Source organism: Apium graveolens, chromosome 3 (genome assembly GCF_009905375.1).
Source record: "Apium graveolens cultivar Ventura chromosome 3, ASM990537v1, whole genome shotgun sequence".
Lineage (NCBI taxonomy): Eukaryota > Viridiplantae > Streptophyta > Magnoliopsida > Apiales > Apiaceae > Apium > Apium graveolens.
In genome coordinates this window covers 89349640-89367476 of record NC_133649.1, presented here as the reverse complement: position 1 = coordinate 89367476, position 17837 = coordinate 89349640, and positions in this window count along the sequence as shown.

The following is a 17837-nucleotide window of genomic DNA, read 5'->3' as shown; positions in this document are numbered from 1 at the left end:
ATTATGGTATCCTAGAGAATCAGATTTTAAATTAATAGGTTACTCAGATGCAGATTTTGCAGGTTGCAAAATTGACAGGAAAAGCACAAGTGGAAGCTGCCAATTTCTTGGAGGCAGATTGGTTTCTTGGTATAGCAAGAAACAAAAGTCAATTTCCACATCAACTGCAGAAGCAAAGTATATTGCTGCAGGAAGCTGCTGTGCACAGATTCTTTGGATGAAGAATCAGTTACTGGATTATGGGTTAACATATTTCAAAATCCCTATCTACTGTGATAATCAAAGTGCTATTGCTATGACAGGTAATCCAGTTCAACACTCTATGACAAAGCACATCAGCATCAGGTACCATTTCATCAGGGAACATGTGGATGAAGGTACAGTGGAATTGCATTTTGTTCCCACAGATCAACAAGTAGCAGATATCTTCACAAAACCACTGTGTGAAGCTACCTTTACAAGATTGGTAAATGAACTTAGAATGATTTCAGGTTCTTTCTCTAAATCTGCTTAAACTTGTTCTATGTTATCAGACTTTATGATCAGTATTTACAGAATTAATCTCTTTGTCTATTTTGTGCTTAATTGATAAATGTTTTTAAGTACTGACTGTTGTCTGATATATATCTCTTAACTCTAATAAGTGATATATCTGTTTAAGTAATCATTCAATCCTATGAGGATAATTGTGCTAGATACTGACCTACTAGTCTTCAATAAACAAATGATCCCATGAAAGAAGTAATTATTTCTGTGGAAATCTTATGACACAAGCAAATTCTGATACTTGAGCTTAGTTTAGTTTACTTTATTCATCTTATTACTAAGTCCCAAATTAGAATAATGCTACTCATCTGTTTAAGTTCTGATTCTAGTAAAACTGCTGAATGTACTAAGTGCTGATAAACCTCACTTATCAAAAGAAGAAGAAAAAGAATCAAAGAATAATATCAGGTACTCCTTTGAGATCTAGAGTAAAAATGTGAATGGGACGACCCAAGTGCATAGCTGGTATTAAGTAAATATGCATTAGAAAAGCAAAATATTTTCTTGGTGACTTTTCACACTCTATGATTACTGGAGAAATACTCTGATAATAGCATAAATTCTGATAAGCAGTCGTAACTCACTTACACTGAGAAGCCACTGTAAAATAGAATTTAAAAAGATGCATAAAATTAGCACAAAAACAGTTGAGGTGGACTCATGCATGAACTCATTTATCAGTAGGTTTCAGGATAATGACAGCTCTTTAGCAAAATTTTAATTATGACTTATTTCTAAGATGTACTGAAGTAAATCAGACTTTACTCTTTATTAGTTATTTAGCTAAATGCACACACAAATCACTCCATATGAATGATGAAATTTTTGTGGTGGTCTATGTTCTGTTAGACAAACAGTCACTGTGTCACCTTGCACAAATTCTGAGGACACGTTCTAGTTATATGTTCTGATGATTAAGTTCTGAAGACTATAACTCAGAACTTGTATGAAAACTTACTAAGATAGATATTCCTTGTTTGAGTTAAGACATTATGTTCTGATGACTGTTAAGTTCTGGTATAGGTCTAAGTTCTGATTTTTTCAGTCTAACCCTTTACTTGACTTATCTGTGAGTAAAATTTGGTAACAGTCTCAGATTAATTTAGAATATGTTGAAGTGGAAGATTAATAGTCTATGGTTAGGACTAATGGCACTCGTCTTTGAACAGTTCACTCTTGTTACATGTGCACATTCCTTTTCAAATGACTGTTATTCTTCTTCAAGTCTAGGGAGACGAGGTAGACTTAACTCTATCTGTCAGCATTAAATATCTTCGCGTCTCCTGGCATTCTCTTGCCTATATAAATAGCCACTTCACATTACCCTTTCCATAAATTTTTCTCACAATCTTAACTTCATATTCTTTTTCAAAAACATCATGATCCGATTCAACATGTTTTTGAATTACCAAAATTTTCATATGGAGCTAAGCTGCGCCGACTGGCAGCAGGAGTGGCATGTAACTGCCATTCCTGAAGAGATATGGGGCTCTGTCCCACAGGCGGTGCTGAACCGACTTCTGTTCTTCGAGATGGACTACCAGCTTCATCTTGATCGATTGGAGGAGGAAAGGCGGGAAGCTATCCGTCAGCAAGAGCGAATCATTAGACTCGCTATCTTGTTTGTCGAAGATAGGAAGAGGAAGATGACTTAATCTCGTCTTCTTCCTGTTCTTCTTCATCCTCAGCTTTGTCAGGCTTCTTAGCTAGGACTAAAGCTGTTGACGTTAGGTTTAGAAGCTTAGGACAAGATTGTAAAAGTTCTGATGTAATTTTAATTTCATCAATGTATTATTTTGATATATTAATGGAATTTGTTTTTATCTTATGATCTTGTCTCTGAGAAATTTTGATACGCATTGATAAATCCTGATAAATATTCTGATGATCGTATAAATTGTGTCTGACTTTAAGTTCTGATAATGTTTTATCAGTACTTACTTAACTGATTGATTTTACTCATTCTCACACACAGTTTTTTTTCAGAATATTGATATTGTAGAGTAAAATATTTGAATTAGTGGGAACAGTTTCAAGTTTAAATTAAAACTGATTCACCTTGATTAATGGAATCTAGGTAAGGGGAACGGTTTTTCCTTGAAAAACTGCAAGTGGGTGGTAATTATTCCTTATTTACCGTGCCCATTACTTTTTGCCTTATCTATGTATAACAGTTGTCAAGGTATTTACCACTACTTATAAATGCATGTCTGCCATGTGTCCTCAACGGTTACTTTTTGTGTATAAGTAAAAGAGAGCAAAGATTGTCAAATCTTTTATTTACCTTTATATTTTATCTCTCTCTTTACTTTTCAACTCTCTCATCTACTGACGATTTTCTTTTAAGAGGCATTTTCTCAAACACATTACAGGTTACCGATTTCTTTCCAAAAATAATGGCACCCAAGGACATTCTCTTTGATGGAGCAAAGTTTGTTCCTAATAATTTCTCTGTGATACTTAACACGACAGAGGCACCCTCTGAACTTCATTTCATTCAGGACTTTCTCACTAGTTCTGATATTGGGTTTGCTCTAACTGAGCCTACATCCATTTCTGGAGTTCAAGTACTGGAGTTTTGGAGGAGTGGAGCATATGACAATGGTGGTGCTCAAGGGTCCCCAAGTTTAATATTTTCATCAGGGGAAAATGAGTATGTTGTGACTCTGTCTATAGTTAGACAGGCATTACAGCTACCCGAGGACTGTGTTTATTCTACTGTTGATGACTCAGTTCTTCAACACATGATGGTTAGTCTGGGATATGAAGGAACATTGACCAAGCTTGGACAGTTGAAGAGATCTTTCATAAGGAGGGAATGGAGTTTCTTCTTTGATTGCATTACCAAAGCTTTCGCCAACAAATGTTCAAATTTTGATGCAATTCCCATATTCAGCCAACAAATCGGGTATGCACTTCTAAATCTCACTGATTTTGATTATGCACGAGCAGTCTTAGGTTTTATTGGGGATAGGATGACAGAAGATCGCAATACTGTATATTTTGCAAGATTTTGTCAGCTTATTTATAATTTTTGTTGTAATCAGCCCCAAAATTTTGGTGATCTAATTCCATCTTTCAGAATAGCTAAGAGAGCTTTTACTGATTTATTATCTTCTGATAATAAAAAGGCTGTGTTAAGACCCCTCTTAATACCTTTATCTGTCAAACAAGCCTTAATCACCTATGATCCTGTGAAGTACACTGCACTTTATCCTGATGTTCAAACATCAGAACCTGGTTCATCAGCACCTACCACCTCTACTCAGCCACCTCAAACCTCTCAACCATCTCTCTGAACATATCTCAAGTCCTATGTGAAGCCTACATCTTCTAAGTCAAAGAGAACAAAGACTGTTTCTCAAACACCTCAGAAGAAGAGGAGGATTACTTTGAGAGATGAATCAGATTCTGAAGAACAGATTCTTTCTTCAGAACCTGTGGTAAATGAAGCTGAGAAAGCAACTTCTCAGAAGGATTCTGATATTGGGAGTTCTAAGCTTCTCAAAAGGCTTAGACGAATGATTGTTCCTGAAACTCCAAAAGAATCCAAATCAACCAAGAAATACAAGAAACAGAGGGCACAAAGGCCAGTTTCAGATGATGAGGAGGAAGCAGCTAAGGAAGGGGATCATGAATCTCTGATCTCACAAGAAAAAGACTTTGATCCAGTTACTTCTTCTCCATCCACTCCATCACAGGAAACAGTATCTGACAAGGCTAATTCCCCTTCTGTGTCTCTTGGTAATCAAGGCACAAGTGCTGATAATGCTGATCAACACTTAGTTGTGCCTGGAGTAATTTTCTTAGAAGCTCCAACAGCAACAAATCTTTTGCCAACACCTGTTACTGATGCTATTCAAACTCCGGAATTATCTAAGTCACCTTCTCTGCATCTAGACACTGATGATCATACTTTAGGTGAGCATCAGGATATGGCTGTTGATCAGAACTTAGCATCAGATCAGCAATTAGAGGATGCTGAAGTCTCCATTGCTACTCACACTGCTATTATATCAGATGATACTGATTCTATAAGTTCTGATGCTGCACATGCTGGAGATACTGGTGATGCTGCTCCAACTGCAGATACTGATGCAGCAGGTCCTTCAGGACATATTCCTCTTTCTAAGTCTGAACTAGTAAAGAAGTTTGTTACAGAGGAACCACCAGTGCCTTGGAGTGAAACTCCTGCAGGACAGGAGTGGACTAAGGAATGGAACTCAGTTTCATGTATTCCATCTGCGTTACATCTTACTGAGCACTTGACTAAAGCTGATGAAATGTTAAATTCTGATGATTTCAAAACCCAGCTTCGTGTCACTGCATTGAGTACTAAACATCTACTAGGTCTTCATTCAACTACTCATGCAGAAATACACAAGATTCAGGAGAACTTTATCAAGCAGGAACAAGTTTGGAAACTTGATAAGAAAAAGTTCGTTCAACCTTCTATTGACAGGATTGCTTATATTGAGAAGACTCAAGATAGTCAACAAGCACAGATTGATCAAATTCTGCAAAATCAAGCTTCTCAGCAATCACAATTGACTGAAATCCAATCTTCAGTGGAATTGCTTATCTCTCTTCTACTTCCTGCTGATGCCAAAAAGGGGGAGAAAGTAATTAAGTCCAAATGCAAGGATGACAAGACACTGCAAGGAAAGGATGATGAAAAAGATGACCAAGGAAACTCTGGAATGGGTGGAGGTCATAGTCAAGGTAAAAGATTCTCATCAAGAAATGCTGAATTTGCAAGTCACAGGATAAGTTCTGATACTGGGAAGAGAATAAGTTCTGATACTGGTAAAAGAATAAATTCTGATGAACTTCTAGATCTTGATGAAGAAATGTCAAGACAGTTATTTCTTCAAGAAAATCCAGGAATGGACTTGGAAAGTTTAAAGGAAGAAGAAGCTAGACTTAAATCAAAGAAAGCCACATCTAAATCTGAAGCTTCTGGTAAAAAGTCACTTCCAAAACTGAAAGGTATTGTGATTAAAGAAAAGGCACAAACTGAAGCAACATTTGCTAAATCACAACCAAAGATAGATCCAAGATCCAAGGGTAAAGAAAAGGTTGGTGAACCTGTTAAAGTTTATGTACCTCCTGTTGATGAAGAAATTACTGATGACAAAGATAATCTTGCTCTGACTTCAAGAAAAGTTCTTAAAACAACCTCTGACATGGCTCAAGTTGTTCAGAGTCAAGAAATTAAAAATTCTGATATTCAAAAGAAGCAAGTAACCTCTGACACAGCTCAAGTTAACTTGATATCAGAAGGAAGATCAAAAACACTCCTACCAGGATTCACTAAAGCAAAACAAACTCAACCTTTGAAGACTACTGCAAGTCGTTTTGAAGCTAGAGTAGTTACTGGAAAGGAAGCAAGAGATAAAACTGGATTGGGAAGTGCTGATGAAAGAAGAGTACACAACACTACCAATGATCCAACTTCCTTGAGTGAACCAGGTATTGGAGCAACTCCTGAAAGATTGAATCAACTGGAATCTGTACAAATGGTTTACCATACCTACTTGAAGGAACACATCTTGTTGTATTTCATGACAGATGGTAGGGTATATCATATAAGACAAAATGCCATTCCATTGAAGTATTTTGAAGAATTGAAGCATGTATTATTCTTACTTCAAGTGGATGACAGATTGACAGGGACTGCTGCAAACTATTTGAAAGAACAGATTCAGAGACAGAAAAGACTTTATTCTGTTAAGTCTGACAGCATATATGTTCTAAAGTACAGAAATCACAATGGTGATATTGTTGATATGAAGCCTAATACTGCACAGATCAGAACATATCTTGGTATTAAGGGGCTTGAGTTTAATCTAGAGTCTGACAAAGCCTATGTCATAAGACTAGATCAGGAGTTGAGAAAAGCAAAGATTAATGATCTCAGAGCTGTAATATTTCAGACTGGTGAAGATACTGCAGAGCTTAAAGATGTCAAACGGAGAATGATTGATGAACTCAGATATGCTGAGAAATGTTTGTTGAAGAATTATCTCAGAACAACTTCTGACATCAGAGAGATCAGAAAATGATGAAGCCAAGTTGAAGATCTACAACTGCTTAAATTCTGATGTGTATACAGACTAAAGTTGTTATCAGAAGTTGAATTGGTAAAAGCTTTAAGGACTGTAAGTTGTAGTTATCTTGTCTAATTCTCATGCATTTGTACTTAATGTTTTTGACATCATCAAATATCTGTTAAACTTGTATATTTTGCTAATTTACAAGTTGGGGGAGATTGTTAGATATATTTGATAATGTCATGGCTAATATGTTTTATGTTTAGATTTCAGATCTTATTTGAACAGGACAAATCAGTACTTAACTGATCAGTACTTATACTGGACGTCAGGACTTAAGAGATATCAGTACTTATGTTATCAGGAGATAAGCATCAGGAGATAGATATCAGAACTTAAGTGCTGAAGGACGATCAGATAAGGACAGCAGCTGATTAAAGTTAAGAAGATCAAGATAAACATAAGAAGAGATATGCATGAAGAAGGAATTCCTTAAAGAATGGAATACTTGGAATAAAAGATATCTGATTGATATATATTAGGAAGCAGAATTATATTCCATATCAATTAGCGATTATCTTGTAACTGTGTAATATATAAACACAGACATAGGGTTTACACTATAAGTGTTATCATAATCGAGAATATTATTTACTTAACCCTAGCAGCTCTCGTGATATTTTGTTCATCACTGAGAGATAACAGTTCCAGATTGTAACAGAGTTTATTGTTTCAATAAAGTTTGTTTTCTGTTACATAAGTTCTTGAAGTTTGATTTGATTATAATAAACACTGTATTCACCCCCTCTACAGTGAAAGTGTGACCTAACACACGTCATGACTTGCTACATGTTTGGGGGTAGGGCTAGCTCATATGCTAACTTCCTAATATGTTTTAATATATCCAAGGGTCCGACAAATTGTGGACTTAGCTTTTCTTTCTTTCCGAATCTCATCAATCCTTTCCGAGGGAATACCTATAACATTACTAGGTCCCCTACTTCCTATTCCTTGTCCTTTCATGTCAAATCAACATATGTATCATGTCCATCTTGGGCTACTACCAGCCGTCCTCTGATTAGATCTATCATATCCTTGGTCCTTTGGACCACTGCTGGTCCGAGCATTTTGCGCTCTACAACTTCATCCTAACATAAGAGAGATCGATATTGTCTTCCCTCAAGGATCTCATAAGGTGATATCTCAATACTGACATATGATCTATTGTCGTAAGAAAACTCAATCCGTGTTAAGTGATCATTCCAAATTCTTTCAAGTCTATTGCACAGACTCTTATTATAGCTTTTAGCCTTTAGAGCTTTTGCTTCTCAATACCCATTCTTTTCCAGTTCGTAATCGCTACTACCTTTCGTTCCTAATATTATACTGGTTATACTTTTGCTCGTTAGCGTTCTATAACCTTTTAATAACCACGTCAACCTTAGTATCACGAATGTGTTTCTATTCCGAATACCACCATAACTTTACTACTCCTTTTTCAGCTGTTTCTATTTTTGGAAGCTTGATCAATCATATAGAAGTAAAGGAATTTGTTGAGAGATCACTATGATCATGAACACTTGTTATATCGCATAGTTAGTACAGAAGGTGGCCAACCTTTAGTACTTGACAAGCAATTAAATAATAAATGGTATCCTACTAGGCTTCTATCACACAGATAGATAGTCATTCGGAAATACCTCCCCTTCTGGAAGGGTTGTTCTTCTCAGCTTACATGAAATGAAAAGAAGAGAAAAGAACGAACTGAAGAGAATTGTATATTCGTAAAAATTTTATTGCCATAAAATATCTGGTTTGGAATCTACCTCTGAACTATAGAGGTTTGTCATAGGAGAACAAAACATATATGTATTTATATCAACATCAAGTATTATAGCATCGTATTTCACATGCCTAAATATTTTTTTGCTATTCCGTCCATCATTCTATGGACCCAGGCTCTTCCTTGAGCTTATACACAATCACCTTTGAAACTCCCTCGATATCGAAAATCGAATCTGGGATCTCATTCTAGACATTAGTATAGTATAGTGAAGTAATTAGTAACTTCATCTTCCTTTAAGCTTATATCCAGTAAGTAATTACCTTACACTTGATAAAGGTTTCCAGTAAGTTATTTATTTAGATACTTGCATTATTGTTTACACTATATATTATCTTGCGAGCTGTAATGCTCACTCTTGCTTCATTTCTTCATCACACAACAACAGTTAGGAAAGATGGCCAGACTCAAGCAGACCCAGCGCAAGCGCGTGGGAAGCGTCATGCGTCTTCCCGTTGATATCGTAGCTGCTATAGCTGCAGAGGTAGATCTATTTTTAGATCAGTCATTCTACTTTTGGGAATCAATTATGTATAATTATAACTTGTGACAGATAATGGCAATTAACTGTAAACTTATCAAGTAATCATTTTGGGTTGTAATAACTTTTAAATTGTGGATTCAAGGACTTGTACTTATTTCAATTTCATCTCTGAGACTATAACGTGTTGTGGTGTGTGTTAGTGTGGGGTCACAGCATGAGGTTATTTATTATTAATTAAGTTAAGTGATATTGTGGAAAGAAAGACCATGACGACCCGGATCCCCGACCCCGGATCTGGGGGTGTTACAAGCATCCTCCACCTCGAGATACACAGGCAAGTTTTCAAACCCTGCCTTTTAAGAACTGTTGCGTTGTGAATATTTTATAAAACTGTGATATATGCATGAGATTGCTTTAAACTGTTTTACAAAGTTTGAGATGTATTACATTACTCAATTGTTGATAATTTCTAGTATATGTTCATACAGAGTTCGAAATGTTATATTTAGACCGAGAGTCGGTCGGTGTAAGCTTATAAAAACCCGGAAGTATCCCGGAGGAGTTTATAATTGAGAATGTTAACGCTAGCGAGTAACGTGGCGTGTATATATTTTAGACCGAGGATCGGTCAGTAAAAATTGATGAAAACCCGGAAGTATTCCGGAGATGCTTTATTTAAGAATATTAGCGCTATAGTAGAGTGTGATGTATAAGTTGTAAGACCGAGAGTCGGTCAGTTTTTTTTTTATAAAATAAAAACCAGGGAATCATTCCGGTGATATTTATAGGACGATTAAGGTCCACAGTAGTTACATTTCAAGGGACTCAACGTCCATTTACGAAATACTAAACACCTCAAACTTTTATTAAAACGATTTCCAAAGATCGTATTCCCTCAACTACACTTTATCGTTCGAATAATAAATATCTATTTACTATTCATTTATTATGGGAGAAGTATTCTCCGGTGAATATTTATTTCAGACTCGATTAAATATTAAAGATTATTATATTACATAAACGTAAATTAATTGAGGAATATTATTTAAATATTCTTTTCATGTAAACTCATTCGAGGTTTAATTATTTACCGATTAATATTTAATTATTTATTATTTATTAAAGGATTTATTTATGATTTAAAAATCATAGAACCTGATTTACAATACTTTCTGATTTTCGAAAAATCATTCGAATAATTTCGGATCGTGGAAAATATCATCTCGACCTATTTTTAGATATTTTGAATATAGTTTCAAAGAGAAACTCCCCCCTTATTAAGTATCTGTTGACAACGGTCAACTCACATCCTTAGTACTTCCTCCGAAAAACTCGGAAGTACGTATACATATACACATATATACACTAATAAATCAAGTTGTTTCTATCAACAAGCAAAATGCTTGGGGGAACTTCGATATGGTTCGACTTCTCGAGATATGATAGGATTTCCTAAAGGCCAAAGGAGGGGTAGGATCCAAGTACTTCGTGTATTGGATAGACTACTGGTACCGTAAGAGACGGTAGTATATGTACCTAAGGACCTGCGAAGTGTGTGTATACCCGAAATGAGGACACATAGCCCGTATGTGGCAAGGGTGATAACCGAGATATGAAGGTGTCGTCCTTTTACTAGTAGAAAAGGTTACTATTATCGTAGTACGACTGATCATCGTATGCGGTGGGTCCAATGAGTGTCCTATTCTTCCAATTGGAATTGTGATGTAATACCGTAACCCAAGCCTAGGTGTTGGGTTTACTTTTAAGGTATTCGCAGGATAATAAAATCCACTAAAGGATTATTTTCATAAGAAGGTGTGTATCACCAAGGAAAACTATGTTCGAATAAAATGTAATTATCTTATAAGATGTTTTACGTGAGTTTATCATTACAGTCATTTCATACTGTACATTATTATGTTGGGCATTATAGCTCACTCTTGATTTATTTTAAATGACACAACACAACAGATAACCAGTATGCCAGTGTGGGATTTAGTCACTTGTAGTCATGGGGAGAATCCCTGGCAGCTTTGTCTCAGGTGGGCAAGAGTATCAGATATGTATAAGATATCCGTCGTAATTATTATAACTTCATGTAGAGGTTATTAATAATTTTTTGAGATCCTGTAAAGTACATTTGAGTGTAATAAAAGAAGATTACATTTTGTACATTGTTTCTAAGGCTATAACTTGTGTGTGTGTGTGTGCATGAGATTGGGGTCTGTTGGATTATTGAATCTATACAGGTTACATGTGAGTGAAGGATGGTGTGGAAACCCAGGTTCCTGACCCCAGATTTGGGGGCGTTACAGATCATAAGGTGTGTTGGTACGGGAAAAGGGTTAGGCAAAGGATGTCTTGGATTGTCAGAAATCCTGGTAGAAGATTTATTGTTTGTTCTAATACGAAGGTAATCATACTCACTATTTCTGTTCATAGTTGTTATCATATGTACTTATACAAGCTAACTAATTTTTTTATATAGGATATTGATGGGTGTGACTACTTTGATTGGATTGATCCTGAATTTGGTGGGAAAGCTAAGGATGTTATTGGAGAATTATCGCGAAAAAATCTCTTGTAGAAAAAAGATTACACATTGTTAAGGACAAGCTGTCTAGGAAAGCAATGAAGGCTAAGCTTAAAAAAAGGTAGTTCATGATCTTCTCTGTGATTTTTGTAAGTTTAGTTAGTATGATTTTCATGAAAAAGACATTTTATTAGTTTAAGAGTTCTGTTAAGATGAAATTTGTAATGCTATCTTATTTTATTTCAATGATCAATGTTATGTAATGAGAAGGAAGGATAAGCATAATATTTACTTTAAAAGCGAGAATTACATAATTATTGTTTGATATCCAAAATACATCTTCAAAAGCAAAAGGGTGATTGTCAACTACGCATGTAGCTCATGATTTGATAATTAATGCATAAAAGTATTAATAGATAGATAAACTAGATCTTAGTCCTCATTAAGTTGAAGAGTAGTTTATTTGGTGTTCTTGAATGTGAACTTGCCTACCATAGCAAGTCTTCTACTCCTTCTGGGTTGGACTTCAAAATAAATTGCTTGCCTCCTTGGTTGCAAAAAAGAAGACCTTGATGGCCTCCTTGGCTACACTCCATCAGACCTTACTTGCATAGCAGTGGTACATTCCTTGTGCTCATACTTCCTTCTAATCCTCACGTCTAACCCCCCCCCCAAGCATAACGGGACATGCGACCATTTAGATTAGCCACCAGTTTTTCACCATCATCACCAGATAAGCAGTAAGGTTTTTCCTTGCTTTTATTTTAAGAAATCACTTGTTTGCCCTTGTTCTTTACAACAGGTGTTTGTGATGCCTGAGTTGTCATAATTATGTCAACAGGTTCTCTAATGACAATTCCTTGTGCTCTCTTAATACGAAATTTTGGTCTTCTTTTCATCTTTGGAGCATTTGCTTTCTCTGGTGCATTTGCTTTCTCTAGTGCTTTTTCACTTGATTTTTCAGGTGCTTCTTCACTTGGTATCTCCCTTGGATCAGGATTGAAAGTATCAGCCCTCTCTCTGTCATCGGTATTGGTAGTGGTAACATTGACTTTGCATGTAGTCCTCCTATATCTAGCTCCACTATATTTGCTACAGTGCACATTTTACTAGGATTAAACCCAATTCTTGAAGTGATTTGAGATACATTTCCAGCTTGACTACCTCTGCCTCCTTCCCATCCCTCTTTTCTTCTAAGCTTTTTGGCCGGCCTTTCAATTTTTTAGGCATGTCAGGTGGGAGTAATGGTTCTGTAGACTGCACCTCTCAGTACTCTTCCCCTTTAATGGCTTCAGGTGAATACTTATAAGCCTTCAAGTACATATCTTTTTGTAATAATGAGATACATAGTCTATAGGTTGTTCTCGTCTGTCGTGGATGGCTGCTATTATGTGTGGACATGGAATTCCAGTCAAATTATAAACCCTACAATCACATGAATCCTTAACCAAGTCAACAGTTACAACTTGTTTGTCTGACTTCACCTGGAATTTTCTTTGACCATCCCAACAGGTTTTCCATTCTCTAGATGCAGTTATAGCAACGTATAATTTCTTTTTAATTACTAGACACAAGATCATACCAGTATTACTCATAACCTATTTCCTTTTCTACACCATCCTCTTCATTATTTGAAGTGAACTTCTTGAAACATGGTCAAGATAGGCATATACCTAGGGTATAAAATCTATTAGCATTCTCACTTATACTAAATGGAAAAAAATATAATTACAACAAATAAGGTGAATTTATCTTTCAGTAATAATCCATACATTGAAACACTCTGACATGTTATTTTCAACATTGTCAGCCTTCGAAAATTCTTTAAAACAAGCTTTTGACCAACATTTAGGATCTAGCTTACTCAGGTCCTCATGTCCACCTTTGGAACTCTTTGCAAGTTACTTCACTGCTCTGTTAAATGCCATTGGATGAGTTGAACAGGCTGCTGACCAAAATAATCTCTTTAACATGTCAGATGGATACCTGCACATTAAACACATGATGATATAACTGGAAACAAACATTAAATCAGTATTCTCAAAAAAAATTAGTATATTACTCTTTCCTGAAATTTATGTGGAGATGTCGTGTGCAAAACCTATGTTCAACCATAGATAATACCCTTAACATCATTTTCTAGACCTTGAGAATAATTAAAAAATATACAAGGTAAAAATATGTAAAAACTGCGCAAAATATTTGACATGTTCAATTGCATACCTTCTGTTGACCGGATAATATTGTGTATCCACCTCCATCACCTAACTCCAAATCATCCTTAACCAAGTCTAAGAACCATCTCCAGGAATCAACATTTTAATTCTCCACCACAGCATATGCCAATGGAAACTATTGCGTTTTTGTCGTCTCTCCCAACTGCAGACAACAGTTGACCCCCTGTGACAGTTTTGAGGAAGCAACCATCCAGTCCTAATATTGGCATGAAAACCTCTTTCCAACCACTTTTTAGAGCATAATAACAAATATACATCCTTATGAACTTATTGTTAGGAATATGTGTATTAGTTTGATGATAAGTTAAATAAAACACTTAAGTAGAAATCTAGTAGTTTGTAGCCTCAACGGATAAGACCATCTTGGCTATCCGTTGATGGAAGTAGCTTTACTTAGAAATATGTTTAGTATTGTAGCACATTTCAGTCTCTGTATTTAAGTTATAATTCTTAGAAGTTGTGGGAAATTATAAGTCATGTTGACTACTAGTGGATATGCAAGTAGGAGGGCTATTTATAAATATTTCATGCCTTGTAATTTTGTATAAATGAAGTAGTATCAACTGATAGATTAAAGGCCTTCAACTGATGAGAAACAAAGCTTCAACGGATGTCTCTAAAGCTTCAACGGATAACATCCATCAACGGATGAGTGCATCAACGGATAAAGCTTCAACTGTTAAAGCATCAACGGATATCACTAAAGCATCAACGGATAAAGCCATCAACGGATGAAAGCTTCAATGGATGCTTAGTTCCATAGCAGTTGATAGTGACAATTCATAAGCTGACAGAGGCACATGGATTGACAGAGATAATTGGAATGTCGTAGCCTCTTGGAGGAATCAAGAAAAAGCAGCATTTCCATTCTGGTGCAAACAAGGAAGTATTCAAAGATTCACAGATTATCTTAGATTGCATTGGATAGAGAAATGAAGAAGAAACATGTGAAGAACTATTTTATAATTGTATTTTATCTTTGTCTTCACTTGTAAACTTGGTAATATATAAACCAAGTAGCAGCTAGTAATTAGGTGTGAATTTTCCAGAGCTGTTTAGAAAAACTTAGAGAGAAAATCATCTAGTTTGTACTAGGAAGCAGCTGTGATCAATCTTTATATCACAGATTTTCTGAAATACACATCTATGGTGGAACAACAAATCCACCAGAAAAGTTTTTGAAGCCTTTATGTTCTTTACATTTGTGTCTTGAATATACATCTGTCTGCACCTGCTCAAAGCAATTCACACGCATCTGTTCATCATAACACTTTGCTTTATAAACTGCTCAAAACTTGAAAAAGTTTTGAGATTTACATTCAACCCCCCTTCTGTAAATTTCATTGTTAGTTCCTTGGGAATAACAATTGGTATCAGAGCAAGCTCTTGACATACAAAGAGTTTAAAGATCTATTCAACTAACATCATGAGTAAGAAGGATATTGGAGTGAAGATTCCAATCCTGGAAAGAGATAATTATCATCACTGGAAAGTGAAGATGCATCTACATCTTCTCTCTCAAGATGAAAGCTACATCAACTGCATTGAAAATGGTCCTCACATCCCTCACAAAGTGGCCACAGCTGCCACTGCCACAGTTGCTGTTGGACAGTCTATTCCCAAGCCAAAAGCAGAATGGACTGATGAAGATATTGAAGAGGTTCACAAGGACAAGAAGGCCATGAACATTCTGTTTAATGGCCTAGACAAAGATATGTTTGATAATGTCATTAATAGCCAAACTGCTAAGGAAATTTGGGATACTGTGCAACTTATCTGTGAAGGTACTGAACAAGTTAGAGAAAATAAAATGCAGCTTTTCATTCAACAATATGAATATTTTCATTCTGAAGAAGGAGAATCATTGAATGATACCTTCAATAGATTTCAGAAACTGTTGAATGGATTGAAGCTGTATGGCAGAGTGTACCAAGTCAAGGACTCCAACCTAAAATTTCTGAGGTCTCTACCAAAGGAATGGAAGCCTATGACTGTTTCACTAAGGAATTCTCAAGATTATAAGGACTTCACACTTGAAAGATTATATGGAATTTTGAAGACCTATGAACTTGAGATAGAGCAAGATGACCTGTTGGAGAAGGGAAAGAGAAAAGGTGGATCAGTTGCACTTGTAGCTGACAATGAGAGAATTGAAGCCAGGAATGAAGAAAAGACAATGCCAAGTCTCAAAACTGGCACAAGCAAATCAGAATCAAGCAAGGGAAAGGAGCAAGCTGCTGAGGTTGAAGACAATTCCAGTCAAGATGACTCTGATGATATTGATGAACACTGGCTTTTCTGTCCAGAAGGTTTGCAAAGATGAAATTCAAGAAGAACATTAGAGCCACTAAGCCAAACAAGAACATGGTGGACAAATCTAAGTTCAGGTGTTATAACTGTGGCATAAGTGGACACTTTGCAAGTGAGTGCAGAAAGCCAACTTCTGAAAAGAAGAAATTTGAGCAAGTGGATTACAAAAAGAAATTTTTCGAATTGCTCAAACAAAAGGAAAGGGCTTTTCTGACTCAGGAAAATGACTGGGCAGCTGATGGAGCCAATGAAGATGATGATATGGAATATGTCAACTTAGCCCTGATGGCTAATTCTGATGAAAATGAAACTAATTCATCAAGCAACCAGGTAATTACTACTGACCTCTCTCAGCTTTCTAAAAATGAATGCAATGAAGCTATAAATGATATATCCAATGAATTATATCATTTACGTGTTTCCCTTAAATCACTGGCTAAAGAGAACACAAGAATTAAAGAGAATAATTTTTTTTTAAGTGATAGGAATGTTGTGTTAGAGGGTAAGGTAATTGAGCTTGAAAAGATTAAAATTAAATGCTTATCTGTTGAGAGTGAACTAGAAGAGTCTGTTAAGAAAGTAGAAGTTCTTTCCAGATAACTAGAACGTGAGCAAGAGGTAATCAAGGCCTGGAAAACATCTAGGGATGTTAGTGCTCAAATTGTCAAGGTTCAAGGAATTGAATCACTCTGTGAGAATGCCTGGAAGAAAAACAAAAAGGAAATAGAGTTAATTGATGGACTGTCAACGGATGATGAAAGTCATCCGTTGAAGGAAGAAAAGGAGCATTCGGTGAAGGCTCATCAATTGAAACAGGCAAATGATTCTAAAAGGAATAATTTGAAAAATCTCAGTAAGAAGTTTGGTTCAACTTCCAAGAACTTTATCAAAGAAGAAGCTAGCACATCCAAAGATGCCAGTAAGGTGAATATAGGACACATGACTTTAGATCAGTTGAAAAATAGGCTTAAGTTGGTTGAGGATAAAAAGGAAACTAAAAGAAAATCTAATAGAAATGGGAAGGTAGGGATTAACAAACACAACAATTACACACCTGATAAGTATGCTCCTAGAAAAAGTTGTGTGCATTGTAGTAGTGTTAATCATCTATCTACTAACTGCAAATCTGTTAAGAATGCTCCCATGCCTTTAACTCCTTCCATGCCTAACATGTCTATGTCACCACTGCATGCTATGCCTGTTATGTCTCAACAGAATTCACATGCACATTTTGTAAACATGCCATATGTTAATAATCCTTATTTTGATGCATTTAGTATACCTCAAATGTCATACAACATGCCTATGTGGAATAATATGTTTGCATAATCTATGCCTTATCAAATTCAATCAAATGTGCTAAATGATTCTGTGACTAACCCTTCACTTCAACCAACTACATCTGAGATCAAGGTTGACTCAAAGTTACCTAAGTCAAAAGGTGCAGGAAGTGTGAAGTCTAGGAAAAAGACTAACAAGGCTGGACCCAAGGAAACTTGGGTACCAAAATCAACTTGATTTGATTTTGTTTTGTGCAGGGAAAAAGAAGGAATCTATGGTACTTGGACAGTGGTTGTTCAAGGTACATGACAGGAGATTTCACCCTGCTCACAGAGTTCAAGGAGAGAGTTGGCCCTAGCATTACCTTTGAAGATGATAGCAAAGGGTTCACTATGGGATATGGCTTGATTTCAAAAGAAAATGTCATCATTGATGAAGTTGCATTAGTTGATGGTCTCAAACACAATCTATTGAGCATTAGTCAACTCTGTGACAGAGGGAATACTGTTTCCTTCAATTCTGAAGCCTGATTGTCACCGGTAAAAAGGAC